This window comes from Sminthopsis crassicaudata, chromosome 2, assembly GCF_048593235.1.
Source record: "Sminthopsis crassicaudata isolate SCR6 chromosome 2, ASM4859323v1, whole genome shotgun sequence".
Lineage (NCBI taxonomy): Eukaryota > Metazoa > Chordata > Mammalia > Dasyuromorphia > Dasyuridae > Sminthopsis > Sminthopsis crassicaudata.
Genome location: NC_133618.1, coordinates 118,714,943 through 118,733,505, shown reverse-complemented (window position 1 = coordinate 118,733,505; position 18,563 = coordinate 118,714,943).

The following is an 18,563-nucleotide window of genomic DNA, read 5'->3' as shown; positions in this document are numbered from 1 at the left end:
ACTTCAGCAAAATGAATTGATAGTTCTTAAATTGCCATCTGTATAGACTGAGACTACATATCAGCTAACCTGAAATCAAAATTAAGAAGGCAGCCTTTGTTCCTCCTTCAAACAAAAATTTGCCCTACATAATAGGTATTCAGTAAATATGACATCAGTGATTAGTTTCCACTTTACAATTTTTTGTTGGGTTAAGAGGCATTATGCAACAATTGGCTGTTCTTGAAGTCCAGGAGGCCTGGATTCGTGTTCCCCCTCTAACATTTACTGTATGCCTCTGGACATGTTCCTTAACTTCTCATTGCTCTAGACTATCCTCAAAGATTATATATTATAGAGAAAATATCTACTTCCATCAGTAGAGAAATTTTCTCTTCTAAGAATTCCCCACACTAATGGAATCACAGGTACAATCTCCATCCCTTTTATTTTCTACGAGAGCATAAACCCAATAGGTGCAGAATTAATTGATCATTCTAGACATTATTAGAATAGAACAGTCTTCTTTCCATACATGAGAAAAGGAAATGCACTCAAGTTTCTACTCATATCATAGGCAAATCCCATTTAAAAAGCTATAAGTGAGGCAAAAATAATATGTGTGGGTATATATGGTGTGTGTGTATATATGTGTGTATGTGGGTGTGTGTGTGTGTGTGTGTGTGTGTGTGTGTGTGTGTGTGTGTGTTTATCAGAAAAACTTCTAGGGTTATGCTTCATTTTATTTCATTGCCTTAAATCATTTCTGCATCTAAGAGATTTCTCAGGATGGAGTCTTCTCCATTAGGCTCCCATTAGAGACACACACACAGAGACAGAGACAGAGACAGAAAGGGACAGACAAACAGAGGCAGAGAGGAAGAGAAAGAGACAGAGATACAGAGAAAGAGACAGAGAGAGACAGAGAGATACATAAGAGACTAGTAAGAATCTGGCTTCCTTGAAAGTACAACCATACCCTAAAACCTCTGTGCTGATGATGTGGGTATAGTTAGAACTGATGCTTCTTATTTGGCTTGTTCCCCATCTCCACTGGAGTGGATGAGAAATGGACCAACCAGATATTCTCTCTTTCTGAACAGGGCAGGAGAATTGTACCATTCATCTCATCATAAAAGAGGCAGAGAAGATGAAAACAAGACCTACAACTTAATGAAGACAACACTGACTAGGAGGCATTACATACATTTTCCATCCAGTGCAGCTTGGACTGGAGAAGAGCAGTCCAATGGGTGGATCCAGCATCAGGGTAGTGGATTCCATCCGACTTACAGCTGCTCTGGAAGCTGAATTTGGCAGCTCTTCTCAGGCTATAATTTTATAAACAGTATTTTTTTTTCCAGGCTACCAATAAGAATTTAGACCAAGGCTCAGTTTCTGTCTCTCATCTTTATTTTGTGTCATCACATTCTAACCTGATGACAAACAGTCGGTTTGAAATTTCAGTATATTACTATATTAGTGCAATTTATGTGCTCTGAGGAAGTTGCTGATTTGTCAAGATTACATTGTGGACTCTCCTGGAATCAAATCCTTTGGTGATCACCGGAATACTTCATCATAAAATCAAACCTGGAATCTGTGGTTATGGCTCTCTAGAAGACAGTGGTAGATTATTTATTATTAACTAATTCCATGTACATGCCACTCGTATGTGGGCAACATGATATATTAGATTGAGTGCTAGTTTTGGAATCAAAATGACCTGAGTTCAGAACTTAACTAAAGTACCCTCTAACTGTCTGACTCTGAACAAATAATTTTTATTTTTTCTGAGCCTCAGTTTCCTCATCTGTAAAAACTCAATAAAATAATAGCATCTACTTCATAGAGTAGTTGTGAGGTTCAAAATGTGATAGTCTGTATAAGGGGCTATGAGAATATTTGTTTATCATTTAGTATTATTTAATGCTAAGATGTCGTGATTTGCTTTGGGGACTACAGTTATGATATTTTTTCCTAGCTATTGTTTATAGATATATCTTGTGGGATTTTCCTCACTCTCAGGGATTTAAATTTGCAAAATGCACTAGGTTCTCTGGAAAAAGTTAGCTTACTTATCAGATGGACCACAATAGTCTGTCCCTGTTCATCCCAATTCATGGACTGACTAGATTCTCCCTCCCTATTATTGAATGCAGCCTAGTATGGTAAACCAATTATCTGGGTGCATTCCAAGTCTCCTTCAGGTTTTAAAAGAAACTTCCCCAACTTAAAAGCAGTGTGGTGTCTTGGCACATCTCGGAAGAAGCTGATCTGAGCGGATAACCTCCTCCAAGAATGGAAGGTAAATCAATTTCCATTTTCACAAGCCCGAGTCTGAGCATTTTCAGAGAAGACAAATCATGCAGAAAATTGTGCCAAATTACTCATGGTTTTATGACAATTTCACACCAGAGACTTAGCTGAGCCTCCAAACTCGTTACACTTAGGGCTACAGTTTGCATAGAGATGGTTTAGCCCAGGATCAGGTTGAGGACTTGATGCCTTTGGGACCAAAGCCTAACCCGTTTTCTTGCTGGTTTGGCTTTTTTTGATGTAAACAAGATGATCTATCCCCGACAGCTGCAGAGTTCCACTGCAATGCTTTCTGGGTATTCATCAAGTCTTCATGTGACTGGTCTTTTTATCCTTACTGAGATAAAACAGATCAGAAAAAAGTCACGTGGGTGTTACTTGAAGCAAATCCCCTGCAAACTCAACTATTCCTTCAGCAGTTTGCAGTTTACAACTTCCTGTTATTTTTGCCAAAAGGAACAAATATTTTTTAGTCTTTTTTTTTTTTTTTGAAGGTTAGATGAAGATTCTATTAGACTAATTTAAGGCCTTTTGAAAGAAAACAGTACTGAACAGTTTGATTTTATTCATGTCAGGTTGGCCTGAGTTCATTCCATCCCATTTACCAGGCAGATGTTGGGTTACTGCATTATTCTTTGAGTGAATCTTTGACTGAGTACCCATCTATTTGGGGATTTAAAATTAGTCTAATAGTATCAATAATTCCATGGGGAAATACTATACTTTCATGAGTCTATATAAATTGTATCTTATTTCAGGTCATTCCTGCCTTAAGAAAAGTTTTAAGGTGCTAATGTACTTCATGGTTCCAAAAGATATAAAAAATATAAATGAAATGGAAAAAAAAAAAGAAAATCCAAAGCAAACAAAAATCTCAATAATTGATCATACTGGATTATTTCTCTAATAACTTTGAATATTAAGAAAAAAAGTGTAGAATCTTTTGATTCAATTCAATTTAGCAAACATTTATTAAATATCTACTATACGTGACACTAGGGATACAAATAAGAAATAAAATCAGTGCTTGATTTTTAAGGAGCTTAAGTTCCACTGGGGAGAGAGAAAGGAAAACACATGGATAAACAAGTAAACAGATAAGTTTCCAGATGGAGAAAGCGCTAATAACTAGGAATGGGAAGATCAGAAATGATTTCATGTAGGAAATAGACCTTGATCTGTGGTTTGAAAGAAGATTTTAATTTCTAGAGGCACAAAGAATATATTTCAGATAAGAGGTACAATGTATACAAAGGCATGGAGGGTACCATGGTAGGGTTCACTAATTTAAAAATGTGTCAGGCTAATAATAAATAATAAATGGATAAAAAAATAATAATAAAGTAAAAGAGTCAGCTTAAGGTCTTATTAGAACTGAAAGAACAGTTCTGCCTGATGTAATACTGGACATTGCCATAGGCAACCACATTGGATTCAGGACAAAAGTAAAGCCCACAGAGAAAAAAAATAAATCATAAGTATAAAAGCATGCATTATGATTTCAATCCATAAGCTATGTTGTTTTTCCAATTTGTCTTGTACATTCATAGAACATTTCTAGAGTTGTGTGCCTCTCTAAGCACCAAAGGATTCTTTGAGTTGAAATCTCAATGGTCACTTCCTAGTTTCAAAAAAAAGGTCCCATTTTTTACCTTTTATGTTCATATGATCATATAGGAAATATAAGCATGAATCAAGGTTATATATGATGGGGGTAAAAAGATCCTGAAAAAAAACGTTCTAGGAAAATTTAATGGGGAGAGAGTCTAGAAGAAGCTTTCCCTGTAGGTTTCCTCTACCAAATTTTCTAATTGCTTGTATTTCTCTCCTTTTGAACTTCCACCTCCATGACCTCAAGTCTTGAAACCCATGCTATGGATGGATACTCCTTCCGCCAATGCTGATTACAGCCACCAATAATTTCCTGAGTGGTTGTGGATAAAAATGGATCATCTGGTAGATAACTTCCTGATGAGAAACCTTTCTTAATTGATTAGCATAGTTACTAAGATCAGGGCTTCTTAAACTTTTCCACTTGTGACCCCTTTTCATTCAAGACGTGACCTCAGGTATATAAAGTAGATATAAAAATCAGATATTTTGTGATAATAAATCATAATTTCACAATCTCCACATTCAGTTATAAAATCCCATGTGGGGTCATGAATTGCAGTCGGGCAGGTCATCCTCAAGCATATTTGGAACATGTCATTGAAATAGTTGGAATGTTGGAAGAGGATATTGGTACAAATAGCCAATTAGATGATGAATACATAGTTCTCTAGATTCAGAGTCAAAACTTTTTTATCTTGGTCCCACATAGAATTCTGATTCTAGGGTCACAATGGCTGAGACAACTAGTAGGGATTACTATCTAGGCCTGAAACTAAAGAAAAATGAAATGGAAGAAGACCCCAGGTTCATTTCTTGGAACTCTGGGTTCAAAGAGAAGGTAGGGAAAGGAAATCCCCTTCCTCTCTTCATGGCTCTCATAAACTCTTGTCAGTTTTAAAGACGCAATGTGTTCCTGCTACACAGACAATAAAAGGTAGTTATTGCCAGTCAAATGGCAATGGAATGCAGACAATCAGGGTGCCTCCATATTAGGAGATTTGGGCATGTTTCAAGCTCCCACTGCAGTAGTAAATGTAAAATAGTATACTTGGGATAATAAAATAAAGTTCACAAATATAATGAGAGAAGTATACTCAGCCAGTGTTTGATGTGGAGGGTTTCTGGTAGACTTCTAACTCAACATGAATTTATACAATATTGTGTGCAAGATAAGAAAACTAATGTAATCTTAGTTTGCATTAGAAAAACTAGTATCATAATTCTTCCTTAGTCAGTTATGCTATTGAATATAGTGTTTAGTTCTGAGAACCAAATTTTAGGAAGAATATGATATACCTGTGAATATTGAGAGGAGGGCAACTAGGAAGATTATGGGGATCTTTGAATTCAGCTTTATGATTTATTTCAGAATAGGAATAGAACATGGAAATATTCTTCCAAACTAAACTTTAGTGAAATGAAGGAGGATGTAAGGAGAAAGAATAGACTTTTTAGAAAACTATCAATTCATCTCCTCTGAGGACAGGTTTAAAACATTGGGAATATTTTACTTAGAAAAGAAATGTGGAAGAGACAAGATTGGACAGTTGTTTTCAAGTTTCAACATGACACGTTGAAAAAGGATTTTTATATTAGAGGGCAAAATTCAGAGCAATGGACAAGGATTCCTAGAATAATGAACAATATCTAAAAGTAAACTAGGATGCCTGAGAAGATGGTGGGCTCTGCTTCACTGGTTCCAGATGATCACTTCTTGGGAATGATATAGAATGGATGGCTGTTCTTTCATGGTTTAAATAAACCAGGGGTCTCTGAGGATTCATTCAGTTCTGAGATTCTGGGATTTAATGAGAGAAACTTGTTAATAATAAAGTAGGGATTCTATTTGTAAAACGGGGCTAATGATATTTTTCCTAACTCCCTCATAGGATTGTTGTTTTATGAGATATTACTCATGAAAAAAAGTACTTTGAGAATTAAAAAAACCCCTCAAAATCAAAAGGTCATGTGTTTTTTTTAATGTTTCTTGACTGGTGATTATGTCCAAGTAATTCTTTGATCTTACAAAAACACTGGAAAAGAGAACCTAGTAAGAGTATGGTAGGTTGATTTTGGAAGTCATTGTTAATGCATGCTCCCTTAACTAGAGGAGAAAATAGGTGATGCTTTTATCTGCTTTTTCATACTAATTCTAAAGGACCTGATCTCCCCTTTAAATCCATGAAGACAGGAATTTTTCCTTTTCCAGTTATGAATCAATGAACCAATTAATTATTTCTGTGACAAGTCCTGTCTTGGGTGCTACAGAGACAAGTACAAAGAAATAATCCCAACTCAGAACATTATAATCTATTTAGTTATGAAGCTTGAATATGAACTGCATAATTGCATATATACACAAAATAGTTTCAAAAACAAGTTAGTTTGAATTGTGGCACACTAGCAGTTGGAGAAGACCAAGAAAAGCTTTATATGAAAGATGTTTCTTGGACATATCTTAAAGAAAGAGGAAAATTCCATGAGGTAAAAATGAGAAGGGAGTATATTTTGATGAAATCAAGAAATAGGAGATAGTTTTATGTGTGAAGATCAGAAAAAAAGTCTACCTTGATGAGTCCTAGAATGTGGGAGGGGAAGAATTTGAATAGAAATAAATAGGAAAGGTATAGTTAGAGCCACAGTAAGAAATTTTGAAGCCCTTTCGGAACATTTATTTGGGGTGGTAGGGGAGATAGCTCAGAGAAGAGACAATTCAAACCTTCTCTTACAAGGATCCTTGAAACTAAGATAGAGAGACCCAGGGATAGTTCCTATGTACTGACAGAAATCCTCAGATATTGTCTTTAGGGAGATTTTCAGAAGAGGAAAAACTCAATTGGATCTGAGAAGATGTAAGAATTCTAATCCACCTAGCAATGCCCAATATTGCTGTTGAGCTCACCTATACTCTATGAAATTCATGGCTCAGGAACACATGCTCAATGTTGTGCCACAGGATGTGGAGACCAACCCACACAGTGCAATAATGCCAGGAGGCAGGCAGGTCATCCTCCAGCATATCTGGAACATGTCACTGAAATAGTTGGAATGTTGGAAGAGGATATAGGTACAAATAGCCAATTTCCTTTGCCAGGTTCTGACACCAATTAAAGACTTCTGAAATATTTGTGAGCATCATTCAAAATAGATTATTTCTAGTGTGTTTCATAAATTCTGAATATTCTTAGAAATGTACACTTTTGCCAAGGAAGAGTCAGTAAAAATGGAAGAGGCACATGAGATCACTGGGAAATCATAATTGGTACTGTTCATATCATAGTGAATTGGATTAGATATATGACCCTTGTCACCTCAACACCTAAAGAATTCAGTAGTTCTAGTCACTGTTATAAGAAATAACAGTTTCAGTAACTTAAAGGACCATGCAAAGTGTAAAAAACAGGGACTTTTCTTACATCATTTTTTACATAGCTCCAGTTCCCAAAGTCATTGGTATAGTATTCTCCTTATTCATAGATATCAATGCTCTGTGCTTGTGTGAAGGGTAGGGCAGAATTGATGAAAGCAGAAGAGAGGAGACTTACAGGCTGTTTAAGTTTCTTGGAATTTCATCAGTCACTTCAGGTTCTTCAGTCATTTTGGGCATTTCTGGCTTCCAACTACAAGAGACAAGACAAATGATGCCATTCCCACTTCAGGTTGCCAAAGGGAAAATAAAACTTTAAAAAAAAAGCCAGTATGAAACAAGCTGGCAGTCTCTATCATACTCCTATCCCCAAGTTGTAAAATTAGAGGCTGGGTCTAATGTGAGATGTAGGACTCTTTCTCTCTACTAAGTTACTTCTCTCCCAATAGGAGAACTTCACTCTATATTGTCTGGCATATATTCTTCTATATTTACTTTCTCTGATTTATGTTTTGCCATAAATGGATTTCTTTCCTAATTTCTATGTGTATTCATTGTAGAACTGTTATTTGGTGGGAATATTGTTAAGACTTGGATAAAAGCAAGGAATTCTGCTCCTCATTTATTAAGACAATGATCAGAAATTTAATTTGAATCCCAAAATGACATTCCCGGTCTAATAATGTTTGAGGGAGCAGCTAGTTATAATTCTAGACCTGCTGTCATCTCTCTCAGAAGAACAGGGTAGCCAAGCTTTTGACCCCTAAATATCAGTTCTACAATGAATGGGCCAAATTTAGTAAGAAAAAATATTTCATAAAAATAAATGTTAATTCTATACTTAGATTCAAAGAAGCAGCTTCAGAAACACAGGATGGAGAAAGAATATTTAGATACTAGTTACTCTAAAAAATATGGGGATTTTAGTCATTTGCAAATTCTGTATGAGTCAACAGTTTGACATTAGTGTCAAAAACTAATGACATTCTCAGCAGAAAAGCCAAGACTAGGGAGATAATTGTTTCCCTGGACTTTATTCAACTTAGTCTTCATCAGAAGTCCTGTGTTCAGCTCTGGATGCATACTTAGGAGGAACATTATTATGTTAGAATTCATCTGAAACTGGATGATTACATTGGTTAGAAATCTTGAGTCCATGCTTTATGTTTATTGGGTGAAAGAACAGGGAATGTTTTGACTTGGAGTGATGGCAGGAAATACATGAAAGCTGTCCTTAAATATTGTAAGGTCTGTTACATAGAGGAATTAAATTCCTTTGTGAATCCTTGGAAAGAAGTAGATAAGCAGAATGGATTAAAGCTGTAGAGAAATCTATTTAAGTTTTATGTAATAAAAATCTCCTAATAGTAAGTGCTAAAAACCAACAAAGACTTGTTCCAGGAGAAAATGAATTTTCCTCATCTAGATGTCTTTAAATAACAGTGTTTTGGGAATATAATAGGGTGTATTACTCCTAGCTGTGGTTTTCAGTAGAGGACCCTTATGATCCCTTCTACAGCCAGGATTCTATCATTCTGAAACATGGAGAAAAAAAAAAACAATACACTAATCTCTATCATAGTCTAATAAGTTTTTATCCCCTTACCATGCTCACCTTCGTCCTTAAGTTTCTTATTTCTAAGATTACTTGGTTATATATTTTTTGAGGTGCCATTTTCAATATTTTTGTTTTGATAAAGCAAAGCAGAGGCAAAATGTCTCTACATACCACTATGTAACTACATAGAAAAATAGCAGAAATCAGTCCATTAGGTCAAAATATCCAAATGATTTCCATAACAGAAAGTATCTCAATAACTATCTGATTTCTTATCATTTATCATCTGCATCGTGGCATCATAGAATAATTGACAGACATAGTCTCCGTGATCCCACAAACCTGGACATTTGAAAACATCTGGAAAACTGGTTCAGTTTTAAATTTTTCATCCAGATGTTTTGCACTGAATAGCCTTACAAGTAACTAGCACCTTGTAAATCCTTTGGCCACTGAGCTCTAAGCCTTTTTATTTGCCAATAGCTCTACTTTGCTACATGTCTCCAAATTAGCTGCAATTATAACTTTCCCAAAATGTTTTCATAGCGAACACAATTTTCCATCCCATGGGCTAGAGAGCAGGTTTGTGTCAGCTTATAGGGATAAGCCATCCATTGGTTTATGTTAACTCTTTCTTGAGCCAATTCTCAACACTGCCATTTGGGCCACTCAGCTCTATTTGTTTGTATGCATTTGGGAAGAATGAAGATGGAGCCTGCAGCCTACATACACCCAGGGATTCCCCCAGATGTACAGTTTTAGTCCCTGATTGCACACTCTGAAAGCCATTTGGAGTCCATGGCTTCCAGCTGGAATGAAGAATCGGGGAGGAGTTGGAAGACAAATTCCTGAATATTATTGTATAGACCAGGAGAGAAGAAGAATCAAGAGGAAGATATTTTATAATCCTTGAACTCAAAGGCCTTTGTAGAGATATTACATTTCAATATTTTCATGTATATGGATACATGGACATGTATATGGATACAGTCTTATTGATATGAGCATTACCTTCATAGATACAAATTGCATTTCATCCATGTCTTCTCATGCAATATGATCTCTCAGAGATCCTTTGACATGCAAGAGGCCTTCCTCTAGATCTTTTATTTATTTATTTTTTTAATTTTACAGGCTTGATCTGTTTCCATCCTTTGCTCTTATGACATGACCATCACAGATCTCTTCCTCTATTTTATCTGTATTTTCTGCATAGGTCTTATACTACTTCTTCTATTTAGATCATTTTAGGAATTATGTTGTGGTATATTTAAATCCACCATATAGCTCTCCACTGAAATGGCAATACAGTACCCATGTTAGTGAGTGACCACTTTTAGGATGAATAATAATGTCACTGGATGATCTTTATATTGGTCATGTAGAACTCTCTAAGGCAGAACTACATGTATGCTATCTAATAATGGTACTAATAATAGCTAGTATTTGCATAGTGTTTTAAAGTTTGTGAAACACTTTACAAATATCTCTTTATCCTCATAACAAATCTGGGAAATAGATGCTGGCATTATCCCCAGTTTTACAGATGAGGAAACTGAGTAACTTTTTAGGGTCACATGATTAAAGAAAGTGTTTAAAGTCAAATTTGAATTTAGGTTTTTTGACTCTGTGTTTAGCACTCTACCCTCTACTTGCCTTTAATAAAAGGAAATTATATATATATATATATATATATATATATATATATATATATATATAACTTAGATAAAATTACTCCATCAGGAATCAAGGACAAACTAGATATAGATTCAAAGCGCTATAAAAAGCTTAGTATTAAGATATTACATTATAGTTAAGCTGAACATCTTGAGAACTCCAATAAAATAACTTCTGGGAACTATGAATTACCCTTTTGCAACATGGAGTCAATTTTCTCTTGATTCTTTAAGGACTTATGGAAAATTGTATCATAGACGATGTGGGACATATTTTGTACTAATTATATTATTTTAGCAAATGCCCCCTTTCTAAAAGTAAATTGTATTACTGACTAAATTATATCTACTGGTAACTAGTAAGGGTTTGTGAACAAAAGCATTAGAAAAGAAGTCCCAGCCCTAACATCTAAAGGCTGCTCCTAGAGTTTGAAGGAATGTAGGAGTTGTACTCTAGGCTTTGATCTCATAAATGTACATGAAGGACAGCAGTCACCTTAAATCGTGAATTACAGTGAGAATATTGGGGGGAGGGGATGAAGTGTTTCTTATTCATATATTATTTAGACCAAATGGCCTCTGAAGCCATTTCCAATGCAGCAAATCTGAGATTCTGGGAGTCCTGTGAGTTGTGGAGTGAAATTATTATTATTATTTTAAAGTTGAGGAATCAGGCTTGAAGAGGTGAAAAAAATGTCCACACAAACATACAATTTTTAAAAGGCAGATGCATGATTTAAAATCAGATTTTGTGACTCCAAACCCGGTTCTATAGCCAATAAACTACACTGCCAAGCCATGCCATTTAACTCACAATGTGCACTTGTATCATACCAGTGGTATGATTCTTTGAGAAAACATGTCTTGTGTATTTCAGCAGCTCTCCCATGTATTCCAACAGTCCAGTAATAGATCTTCCTTGCTTTAACCCCAGTAGAGCAATTTGGAACTATACCAATTAGATTAGAATAGGCTCTTTCCAAGCAAAGAACCACTTATGATGGCTCCCATGACTTGGAGCAGAAATTATAGTAGAGAGAAAGTGGGAGGCTGATCTTTAAGGGGTTAAGGTCTGTCTCTGGAGTTAAGGGACTAGGTCTTTCTGTTGCTACAAAAATCTTTACCAACAATTCTTAATCTTTGGACAGCTTCCCCTCACTCTTTTATTCTCTTTCTAGAGATCCAAGGATTAGACAATACACTTTCTTTTCTAATGCAATCATCTTCTTTTGTTTCCAATCAGGCTTTCAATCCTCCTTTGGCATAAAATGAAAAAAAAATTCTCATAGTAATTTTGTGAATTACTATTTCTCTATCTAATCCTTTAGATTTTGATAAGTGGTTTTTTTTTTTTAATTGCTAGTAACAACAGGGAAACACAAAGTATTTCATCCCATCTCTTCCCCATCTTCTACTTTTCCCCCAGTCATATTCTATAAGAATAGACAAAATCAAATACAGGTAACAATAGTAGGACTTCAGTCACACAAAAGATGGCAATAACGTTCACTTACATTTCTGGTGCATCATGATAATACAATTACTCTTCACTGTCTTTTATAGCAAGATCTTTCATCATCAGACTCTTGTTCACAAGATGATGACTTCTTCTTCCTTTTGTTGCTCATACAAATTCAAAAAGATACTCGTCTATGGTAGAAATAGAATGACCCTCTGATGAAAGCATAGAAATAGATAGTACCTTTATGTTCCAAGGGAGAAAAATGACTAGGACTAATACTAAAAAGTTAATAAAAATTTCACTTGTTTAACAGGTTTATTTTAGTTGTGTTTAAGTGGCCTCTTGGGAGATACAAAATATTTATTCCCTGAAATTCATTATATTAGTTACTTTCCCTCAATTTTCTACTAATATAGATTTTAATTCTATTTATTATTATTATTATTATTATTATTATTATTATTATTATTATTATTATTTAGTGTTTGGTATTTCAGAGGTTGTGGCATTGAAATCATATACTAATGGATAATGTGGACATTAGCCTTTACAAATTTAGTTAGGTTTTTTCTTAGACAACAGAAGCATTATTCATACTTAAAACCTTTCACATTTGGTATAATGTCAGAGACTGTGCTTGGCTGGCAAATCTTTAAGAACCCAGATTATGCTTCATGTTCTTTAAGAATACCAGGATACCATGGTGAAACATCACAGTGAGGACTGATCCTTTTTCCATTCAGGGAAAAAAAAAGACTTAAGGGATCTAGTTGTCTATAAGCTCAAAGCTCATCATGAATCAGCATCGTGCTGTGGCAGCAAAAAAAAAAAAGTAATTAAAAGAAGTGTAGTGTTCAAAGGAAGAGTGATATATGAGAGAGACAGAGAGAGAGAGAGAGAGAGAGAGAGAGAGAGAGACAGAGAGAGAGAGACAGAGGGAGAGAGAGACAGAGACAGAGACAGAGACAGAGAGAGAGAGACAGAGAGACAGAGAGAGAGACAGAGAGAGAGAGACAGAGACAGAGACAGAGACAGAGACAGAGAGACAGAGAGAGGGAGAGGGAGAGAGAGAGGGAAGGAAGGAGAGAGAAAGAGAGAGAAGGAGAGACAGAGACACAGAGAGACAGACAGACAGACAGACAGAGACAGAGAGAGACAGAGAGGGAGAGACAGAGAGACAGAGACAGAGACAGAGATAGAGAAAGACAGAGACAGAGAGAGAGAGACAATGAGAGTGAGTGAGAGTGAGTGCTGAAGGGGAAAGAAGAGGAGGAAGGCAGGTAGGAAGGGAGGGTGAGAATTAAATCCTTACCTCAAGAGCTTCCTTTTACTGACCCTTATCCCTTCCTCTGACTACCATTGAACTGGACTACAGTTAGAGTATTCCTGCTGGAATGTTTAAATACCATAGCCTCATAGAGATTGACTGATAAAACTTGAACCAATCACAAAATATTTCCTGGGAAGCTTTATCTGTTTATATCCAAAGATCAAAATACTTTATTCAACCCAAATTAATTAAAGGCTTGTTTGTATCCCATTGACACTTTTTTTTTTTTTTTGGTGATTAATTGATTGATTTAATGAAGGCCAATCCCTACCCTCACATACTCGTTACATTAATTGAGGTAAGGCTCAGAATAGTTTTTATACTATTTATTATTTATACTATTTATTATAATATTTATACTATTTATTATTATAGTTTTTATATAATAATATTTATACCTATTATCATATGTTTAGATTTAGGAAACATTTTAAAAATAGTGACCTATATCTTGCCACTGGACTCTGAATGACTGGAGGAGAGAATGAAGCTGGTGACTTTGCACAACTTTACCTCACTTAAATCCAATTCATTTGTAGATCAACATCTCCCTTCTGATGTTGGTCCTTTTAGAGGATGAAAGACAAACAATAAATAAATAGAAATGGTGAATTTAGCAATTATGAGACCTGTTTATTCCCTGCTTTTCAAATGACAACTAGTAGTATGAATTTTCAACAGCTTAAATATGAAGAAAAGTGGTAAGCAATTAATTGGAGGTCAAAGATTATTTCTAAGAAACTAATTTTCTGAGTTTTATGAATATCTATACACACACACACACACACACACACACACACACACACATATATATATATATATATATAGTAAAGCATATGACAGTAAATTCCTCTTTGCCCTAGATTTACTGACTATTGGAAAGACCATTTCCTTTTTAGGGAAAACTCACAAAATAACCAAGAAAATTTTTATCTCTGGCTTTTATACCTTATTATGCAAACAAATTTATTTTGTTATTCTGAAATGCAATGATGGCATTATTCAGAATTGTTTTCTTCTGGAAAATTATATGAAGCCTTTATCTATCTTCTAGAAGAGATGCCATCACCACCTTTATTATTTTAGGACATCTGTCCTTCATTTTTTTTTTTTTTGTTTGTTTGTTTGTTTTTTTGGTAGATGGTTTAAATCATTAAAAAATACCCAACAAAAACCAAAATAAACAATAACAACAAAAAAGCTCAATTTGAGATTTGGGCCTTATCCTTATTCTCTGTAAGAAACAGAGTGGATTTATAACTCCAGGAGTCCAGACTTTCATCACTATAGATGGATGGGTGTTTTAGAGCATTCACCTTTAAGATATCCAGAATACAAGCTGCTGATCCTTTGTGGATTGTAAATTTCTAGAGTAGGGTTTCTTGGTTCTTGTCAGGAAGGCAAGTTTTATGATCACCATTACATTACTTCTTCTGTAGTGCTGGGAGCTGGGAGCCTCCTTCCTATTAGGAAGCCTTGTCTTGACTTTCATACCAATAAAGTTGTTCTTAGAGCAGAGTTCATCCTAATAAGCATCTTGAGAATTGCACCTGAACTAAGAAATATTTCCCCCTCTGTCTGCCCTAAGCCGCAGAATCTCAAGCAGTCTACATGCTTTGAATCTAAGACAAGGCTTACAGCCTAACAGCTTTTTTATCACCGTCCATCAAGGAGGAAAGCCTCCAGGTGGATTAGGCTGTGTATATAAGAAGCTTACAAGGTAGCAGATGTCAAATCTCAGTAAAGGTCATTCTATTAGGGCTATTCACTTTCCAGGCACAGATCTCCTTCTGGACTAGTATAAGTCTGGGACAGAGATCTTGATGTCCTGCCACGGGGCCCCCTGAATACTTCTTAAGATGAAGAGGTATGCATGGCATACATGTGTGTTGATTAAAGGCTCCTACTTGAAATGGGCCACCTGTGAAAAATATACTAGAGTAGAAAAAGGAACAAGTTTCTCCAGTTTTTGGACCTTTGCCCTATTGAATACTGGCACAGTCAGTGGATTGCCAAATTAATATAGGGAAGATGCATTAGAGGGGATGACTTAGGAAAAATAATAACCTTTAAAAAAAAAAACTCCAAAGATGGCCAAGATTCACATTATAATGGCAAACCACATCGGGCCAAAGCTTTTCAGGGATAGAAAATTCAGTCCCTTCTGGCCTGAGAGTTGAGAGTGTTGACATGACCTCTGATTTGTTGTGTGACTTTGCCCAAGTTATCTAAGTCAAGACTGGAGATGCATTACTCATTTTTAGGACATTAGTGTCATATGATTCATTCAGTTTCCAACCCAGACAGAGACTTTTCCCATAACAAGGGCACATTTGCCTAGATAAAAACACTGGACAAGGCTAACCCAGGTCTTTCCCTTCAGGTGGCATAGACCAATAACTAATGCACGCCTATTCTTTTTTTTACAATGAATTGCAATAGATTTACCATCAAGGGCAGTGGTTATATTAATAGATCTGGTTCTCTGCTAGAAAAGTTCTATTTATCCTACTAAAATCTTCTTATTGAAGAAAATATTAATTAGTGGAAAAAATGTCACAACTTTCTATGAATTACTTACTATCTGGTTGATCTTTCTAGTTCTCAGTTTTCTTATTTATAAAATAGGGATTCAGTTAAATAACTTCTGGAGTCCTTCCTTTATCTAAATCTTTGAGTAACAGAAACTAAGTTAAAGATGCTTTTATGGTAGATGGTCTCTAAAATCCCTTCCAGTTTTTGGGACTTAGGTGTTATGATCCAATTTAGCCAGTTTTCTCTTATCCTATAGTAAATGATTAAGGTTAGTGAATCTATAAATACTTGCCCTACTTTCCCCTCAACATTTGACTGGGTTTTAATATGAAATCCCTCAGTACTTTGAGGACTTATCTGAAGTGCAGTACTTTAGAGAATCTGTCTGTTTTTATGTACCCTAGATAAGACCCAAGAGCACAGATTTCTAGATTTCTAATCTGCTCTTTGTGGGAGAAATAGATTTCTTTCTTTCTTTCTTTCTTTCTTTCTTTCTTTCTTTCTTTCTTTCTTTCTTTCTTTCTTTCTTTCTTTCTTTCTTTCTTATTTTTTTTTACAGAATGTAAGTTCTTTTTTTAAATAATCACAAAATCCAGTGACATACACCGAGTCCTTAGAACGTTTTCCTTAGGTGGGCTTCTGCCATCGGAAATTACTGCTTTTGGAAGAAAGCCATATCCCTGGGAGCACTTGGGATCTGCTACTTGAAGAGCTAGCTGACTGTCACTGTTGGTCCTATGTGCCTGTAATTAACTTGGATGCCTGGATGGTAATAGAATGAATCTGGCCAATGGTTTTCTTCCAAAGAAGGACTTCCTGGCTGAGCTCTCTGATAAAAGCAAAGCCAAATCAGGAGTTGCATGGGACTTAAGAGGCAAATTATTTGGCTGAGCCCTGAGTATAGAGTCCCCACAGAGAAGGCCAATCTGTAACCAAATTGGGACCATAAACAGTGGATTTCTTCAGTCAATTTGTTCTTTTTTTTTCCTTAAATATTTTTTGCATTTTTAGTAAATTTAGTAAAAATTTAGTAAAATTTAGTAAATTAAAAAATTGTCAGTAACAATCACCTATCAACAGGAAATTCTATTTCCTTTTTTATTGTGTGCCTGGGAAGTAGGCTGATTTATACTGTTTGTGTTCTGTGTTCATGTATATGCATGTGTATATGTATTTGTAGTAATATGTGTATATGTATACACATATCAGGAGGGGTACTTTTACTCACTTGATGAATTCTGTAGAATCAGGCAGTCTTCATTTCCCTCTCATTAGATCGGGCCATTTTCCCTTCTCTTGGGCGATAGCTTGTTTAACCATGTATACTTACTGGGTTTTCCTCTTGAAGTCATGATGACTGGTGATGGTCCAGGATTTAAAAGAAGAGCTTGTTCTTTTTAAGTTAAGGTCTTTTTTAGGTCTCATTTTGGTTGTGGGACTAATGACAAGTCCCACATGAGAAGGTGGGTGAAATCAAGGACATTCTGGTATGTTTATAAAAACCAATGTGTAGCCCAGTGTCAATAAAGTAAACCCAATTAGACAAATCAAATGAAATAAAGAGGAAATTTAAAGATTCTTTAAAGAAATAATAATACTAATTAATAATAATAATGACCAAAGGTAAAAAATGTTCTTATGCCAACATTTAGATAGTATTTTACAGTTTTTAAAGCTTTTTCTTCATAACAAATCTGTTTGATGAATTGAATTGAATTGTTTCATTCCATTCATTGTACTTTTGCTTACCTCAGTAGAGTTGTATTTCAAAAAAATACTGGGGATAAAAAAGGACTTGCTTTTGAATGAAATGAAGGATGATATGAAGGTGATTTACAGAACTTTGGACTTATAGGGAAGGCCAGAGATTGGATTTAGGAAAGGAAAGTTAGGACACTTAAAAGAAAAATCAAAGGAGAGCAACATGAATTGAAAGAAAAAAAAATCTTAATCTGAAGACAAACAAGAAATCTGAGACCTGGAAGAGAAGGGGAGAGTAGTTGGTAAAGTAATTCAAGATAAGAGGTTAGTGAGAAAAAGAGAAAAAAAGTTGGGTGAATCCCATCAAGTTCTTAAAAGGTGATAGAGTATAAATGTATTAATGGTGTGATAATGAAGTAAGCTTTTAATGCCCACAAATAATTTTTAAAAATCAGGAACTGATGATATCAATCAGAATGAAGAAAAGAGGAATTTTACAGTGACTTCATTAAGCCTCTGATGTTTGTATTCTTATTGCTGCCAAATGGCTGTTGTCATTTGGCAAAATGAAGTCTGGTCTTTTTAGTACAGAAGGTTAAAAGGCTCAAGTGATGTCTCTTTTCTAGGTCAGAGATTTCAAACACATAGCCCCCAGAAAGCATGTGGCCCTCAACACCCCAGAGGGTTTTCCAAACCAGATTAAGATGTAAGTGGGAAATATTTAACTAAATAAATAAAAATACAATAAAATGTAGATAATGTTAATATATGTGAGATTAAAAAAAAAAACAAACAAAAAGCATTTTTTAAAGTCAATGTTATACCTTTGGTACAGTTCAATTGCTCCTTCTTTTTATTTGAATTTGACACAACTATTCAATGTTATCAAGGGAAACATTAATTTAAAAAAAGAAACCCACAAGCCAAATACTAATTTGGAGAAAAGAGTAGAATGATAGAAAAGAAAAACCTTATCTGTGTTAGAAGTTTTGATATAGAAGAATATCAGAGAGAGGAAGAAA